The sequence below is a fragment of the Solanum pennellii genome, chromosome 7 (genome assembly GCF_001406875.1).
Source record: "Solanum pennellii chromosome 7, SPENNV200".
Lineage (NCBI taxonomy): Eukaryota > Viridiplantae > Streptophyta > Magnoliopsida > Solanales > Solanaceae > Solanum > Solanum pennellii.
The window spans coordinates 16032609-16038965 of record NC_028643.1 but is presented as its reverse complement, the minus strand read 5'-3'; positions in this window follow the sequence as shown (position 1 = coordinate 16038965).

Genomic DNA, 6357 nt, shown 5'->3' with positions numbered 1-6357 from the left:
ATGTATATTATATATATATATATATATATATATATATATATATATTATGTGTATATAAAGGTCTATGTAAACCTCCAAGAGAAAAAATAAAGGTTTTAAATTTTCCACTAAATTTGACTTATGAATGTGATGATGTAAACTAAGAGGCTAGTCTTATTCCTCAAAGAGGACGACGATGTCAGTTACATCTAGGGAGTAAACCCGGATGTGACAAACATGGTATCAGATCAAGGTTAAATTATCTTAGAGTCAATGTATCTCTCAACCATGTCTATGTAAGTTCGTGTTCATAATTATGAAGCGCACCACACTTATGGATAGGAACCTACATGATGCCTAGGAAACTCTCATTTTTTTGGAAATCTTTCATCGTGCCATTAGAGTATACTTATGGTGTGATTTTGCATCTAATCTTATTATTGTGCTTATAAGAAGAATGAAAACTCGAAGGAATATGGCACGAATACTTGAAGAGGAAATTGCCAATGCGGTAGCTTCTCCCCGTGGTAACAAGTTCCTCCACTTGAAGAAGATGCTAATATGAAACAAGTTCCAGTAAATCCTCTACCCTTAACGGATGGAGATATAAGGGTTGCCCTCATCTCATTTGCTCAAGCTGCCACTTTTCAAGCCCAAGCTATGACGGCCCAAGCCAACAGGTAGGTTGTTCCCTGTCCTCATCAATAAGTCACTACTATGGCTTCCCGTCTAAGGGACTTCACTCGAATGAACCCTCCTACCTTCTATGGGTCCAAGGTTGAGGAAGACCCTCAAGAATTCATCGATGAAGTCTATAAGATACTCTTTCCTATGGGGTTGTCCACAAGTGAGAAGGTAGAGTTTGCCACTTATCAACTCAAGGACGTGGCTTAAGCATGGTTTGTATAACGGAGAGATAATAGGCCACGAAGGTGTGGTCCGTTTACTTGGGAGATCTTTATGAAGGCTTTAATAGATTGGCTCTTTCCTAGGGAGATGAAGGAGGCTAAAGTGGTGGAGTTCATCAACCTTCGCCAAGGAGATATGAGTGTTCATGAATACTCCTTGAAATTCACAAAATTGTCAAAATGTGCTCCTTTGGTTTCCGACCCTGGAGATGAAATGAGCCGCTTTGTGGCGGAGGTGTCAAATGATTTACAAGAGGAGTGTCATTCGGCTCTGTTACATGACAACATGAAAATTTCTCGTCTTATGGTGCATGCCAAGTATGTGGAAGAGGCATGGGCTAGGAGGAAGAGTAGAGATGCTAAGAGGGCTAGATGTTTTGATGGAGGTTCTTCAAAGAATAGGCTTGAGATACAAGACAAGCCTAGGTTTAAGAAGCGAGTTTCAAGTCAATTTCCTTCCAAGTTCCCAAAGGATAGTGGTGATAGGGTATCGAACCCAAAGTTCAAGAAGTCAAAAGGTATTAATTCACTAACTGAGAAGTCAACTTGTGGAAAGTATGGCAAGAAGCACTACGGTGATTGCCTAAAGGCGACGGACAATTGTTTTGGTTGTGGTAAAAGCGGTCACAAGGATAGGGATTGCCCTAATATGAGGGGTCAATAAAAGGTTAGTGGTCAAGATCAAGCGAGTGATTCAAATGAGGCTCCAAAGAGGAACCGCTTCTATGCTCTCCACTCTAAGGTTGAGGAAGAGACTTCTCCCAATGTGGTGACCGGTATGTTGAAAGTCTTCTCTATTGATGTATATGTCTTACTTGATCCCGGTGCTACTTTATCCTTTGTTACTCCTCTAATAGCCAAAAAGTTTGATACTTTACCCGATATTTTAAGTGAACTTTTTATAGTGTCTACTCCGGTGGGTGAGTCAGTTATTGCAAAAAAGAGTGTATAGAAATTGTCCTATAATTTTGCCCAATAGAGTTTCTTATGTTGAACTAGTAGAACTCGATATGCTTTATTTTGATGTTATAATGGGTATGGATTAGTTGTATGCTTGCTTTGCTTCTATTGATTGTAGGACATGAACCTGTTGTTTAGTGGAAGGGGGGAAACTTTATCCCTAGAGGTCGTATAATCTCTTGTCTAAAAGCATGAAAAATGATCTCTAAAGGTTGTTCATACCATGTTGTAAGAATCCAAGATCTAGACTCAAAAATTCCTCCCATTAAGTCGGTCCCCTTAGTGAGTGAATTTCTGGAGGTCTTTCCTAATGACCTTTCTAGTATTCCTTCCGAACGGGAAATTGATTTGGTATCAATTTGCTAGAGGATACAAATCCCATTTCTATTCCTCTTTATTGGATGACTCTGGCCGAATTGAAGGAGTTGAAGGCAAAACTCAAGGATCTACTAGAGAAAGGCTTCATAAGACCTAGTATTTCTCCATGGGGGGCTTCGGTATTGTTTGTGAAGAAGAAAGATGGGTATTTAAGAATGTGTATTCATTACTGCCAACTCAATAAGGTCACAATCAAGAACAAGTATCCTCTCCCTCGGATTGACAACTTGTTTGATCAACTCTAAGAGGCAAGTTACTTTTCTAAGACAGACTTGAGATCGGGGTATTATCAACTTAGGGTGAGAGGTGAGGACATACCAAAGACGGCATTCCAAACTAGATATGGTCATTATGAGTTCTTAGTAATGTCTTTTGGTCTCACTAATACTCCGACGGCATTTATAGATTAATGAATAGGGTGTTTCAAAATTACCTAGATTATTTGTCATTGTCTTATGGTACATTCAAAAAATGAGGGGGATCACATGAACCATTTGAGGGTAGTATTGCAAGTACTTAAGAACATCAATTGTTTGCCAAGTATAGCAAATGCGAGTTTTGGTTAAGGTCGGTGACATTTCTTCGTCATATCATCTCTAGTGAGGGAGTTGAGCATGATGCAATGATAATGGAGGCAGTGAAAAATTGGCCTAGACGTTTGAGTCCAACCGATATTAGGAGTTTCTTGGGTTTAGCAGGTTGTTATCAGAGATTCGTGGATGGTTTTGCATCCATTGAATATCCCTTGACTACTTTGACCCAAAAGAGTAATGAAATTTGAGTGGTCGGAGGCATGTGAGAAAAGCTTCCAAATGCTGAAAGATAGGCTTGCTTCTGCTCCAGTGTTGACTTTATCGGAGGGTACAAAGGGGTTTGTTGTGTATTGTGATGCATTCCGTGTGGGTCTAGGGTGTGCGCTTATGCAACATGGGAAAGTGATAGCCTATGCTTCTAGGAAACTTAAGGTACATGAGCGAAACTATCTAACTCATGATATTGAGTTTGCGGCTGTGGTATTTTCCTTGAAAATATGGAGGAATGATTGTATGGGGTTCATGTTGATGTCTTTACCGACCATAAGAGTCTTTAATATGTGCTTACCCAAAAGGAGTGGAATCTCCGACAATAAATATGGTAAGAATTGTTGAAAGATTATGACATGAGTGTCCTGTATAACCCCAGCAAGGCTAATGTGGTTGCGGATGCCCTAAGTCGTATGACTATGGGTAGTGTATCCCACATTGATGAAGCCAAGAAAGATCTAGTGAAGGATGCATATAGGTCATGTAGGTTGGGGGTGAGGTTGGAAGATTCTTAGGATGGTGGTTTCATGGTTCGTAACAACTCTGAGTCATCATTAGTACTTGAGGTGAAGTCCAAACAACACCTTGACAAATCATTGATGGAGTTCAAGGAATCTCTCCTTGGCAAGCTTAACGAGATATTCTCTCGATGGGGGGCTGGTATTTTAAGATGCCAAGGAAGACTATGTGTTCCCAAAGTAGATGGGTTGAGGGACCGGATCCTTGAGGAAGCCCATGGGTCCCGCTACTCAATTCATCCGGGTTCGACAAAAATGTACCATGACCTTAGGAAGTATATTGGTGGGAAGGTATGAATAAAGACATAGAGGAGTTTGTCGCTAAGTGTCCAAATTGCAAACAAGTGAAAGTCGAACATCAAAAGTCGGGTGGCTTACTACAAGATATCCGAGTTTCTACTTAGAAGTGGGAAGACATCAATATGGATTTTGTAGTGGGTTTTCCTCGGACTCAAAAGAAATATGATTCTATATGGGTGGTTGTGGATATGTTGATAAAGTCCACTCACTTTATTCCCAGCAAGTCTACTTATTCGGAGGAACATTATGCTAGGATCTTCGTAGATGAGATTATGTGTCGCCATGATATTCCATTATCCATCATATCGGATTGGGGTGCACAATTCACATCTAGGTTTCAAAGGTCATTCGAAAAAGGGTTAGGTACTAAGGTGAAGTTGAGTACCGCTTTTCATCCCCAAACGGATGGTTAAGCGGAACGTACTAATCAAACCCATGCAGATACGCTTAGGGCTTGTATTATTGATTTCAAGGGAAATTGGGATAAGCATTTGCCTTTGGTGGAGTTTGGTTATAATAATAGTTTTCATTCATCCATTTCCATGGCTCCCTATGAAGCTTTGTATGGTATGAGGTGTAGGTCTCCTATTGGATGGTTCAAAGTGGGAGGGACTTCGCTTCTTGGTCCCGATTTGATTTATAAGATTTTGGAAAAAGTTCATATCATAAGGAACCAGTTGCAAACGGCCTACAGTCAGCAAAAGTCTTACGCCGATCATAGGAGAAAGGATTTAGAGTTTCAAGAAGGTGATAAGGTGTATTTAAAATTTTCACCTATGAAGGGGGTGGTTAGATTTGCCAAGAAAGGAAAGTTGAGTCCTCGTTATGTCGGTCCTTAAGAAATCTTGCAAAGGGTTGGTAAGGTTGCCTATGAATTGAAATTTCCTAGTGAATTGGCTTCGGTTCATCCGGTTTTCTATGTTTCTATATTGAAGAAGTGTATCAGTGATTCCAAGTCCATTCATCCTATTGAGGGTCTTGGTGTCAAGGATAACCTCTCCTATGAGAAGGTTGCGGTTCAAATTCTTGATAAGCAAGTCAAGAAATTAAGGGATAAAGAGGTGGTTTCCGTGAAAGTGTTATAGAAGAATCACCTAGTTGAGTGTGAATCATGGGAGGTCGAGGCTGACATGAACTCCCGTTACCCTCATCTTTTTGATAATTAAGGTTGTTGATTCTTTTTTATAATATAAATATGACAAGAAATTGATGTTTCATGATTTTTGGTGAAGTCTTACAAAAATTTACATTGTTGGGTTGCATTGCAGTAAGGTACAGTGAGTTGGTGCCCAAAACTTGAAATTTTGCTCTTTGGCTTGTTTTGAATTATGTCGTGCATTTTGTTAGGTGAGTCTTTATGAAATAATATATACCATGTTGTTGGACTGAAAATTGACAAAATTGGCTCATATAAAGTATGTGAGGGCATGCCATTGTTGTGAAAAAGATATTCCTCATAATTTAATTGTTGAACCTTATGTATTGTTGTTGGTTGGGCTGCGAATCTTGAGTCTATTCCTTCCAAAAGAATTGTGTGTCATTCGGGAATGAATGTTCCTAAGGAAGGGATAATGTAATATTTCGAAAACCCAAGACGAGTCTTAAACCCTAACATAGATTCCATGGGGTCTAAAAACTGTTTTATGACCCATTCTAATAAATATAGGTTATTTAGGATGTTTAGGAACTAAAACGTCTAAGAACGTCCATGACGTTTGGAAATTAGTTCTAGGAGGTACTAGTGTGCCTAAGCTTATTTGACAAGCTTTTAGAAGTCAAAAATCCATGAAATTAGGTGGAAGGGTGTATAACATGGGTTAAAGATTATTTGTGGTCGAAACGTTAGGGAACGACTCTTAAGTACCAACCAAGGGCCCCTGTAGAGGACCCTAGCACCTAGGAGGCAACACTGCCTGGGCAGTGTGCAACCATGAAAGGCAGTAGACGGCTCGTGTGGGGATCAACGGGGTGTCGATGCAAACCGTCGTCCCACACTTAGCCAAAATAGTGAAGCCCTCGCCAACACTAGTCTCTAACTAAAACGACGAATGTACAGGACGGAGGGGGGGCAGTCATCGACTCACAGACGGCCCGTCAATCAGGGTTCCGTCTGTGAGGGTCTAATGTACCGTGGTTTCATGGTACTTTCAATGCTTTTTCCTTAAGTATAGTGTGTTTGTAGGGTGTTTTTGTAGTAAGTTTAATATATTTTTATCTGTGTTTTGCACGAAAGTTGTCAAAAATGGAAATGCAGAAGGCTACGCAGAAATCAGTGCAGAAGTGACCCACAAAGCCATCGATGGCCCGTTGTCCCATCAACGGATCGTAGGTGGTGATCGTCGATTGGATGTTTAAGCTTATGGTAGAAACTTGGGGAATTATGACTAAGTGTGGGGCTACGGAAGGATCCACGGTCTGTCAACTGATCGACAGACCGTCTTTGCAAATCATTGATGAGATTAGAGACTGCTCTAGTACCCGATGTTGATTAAATGCTAAATATGGAACAAG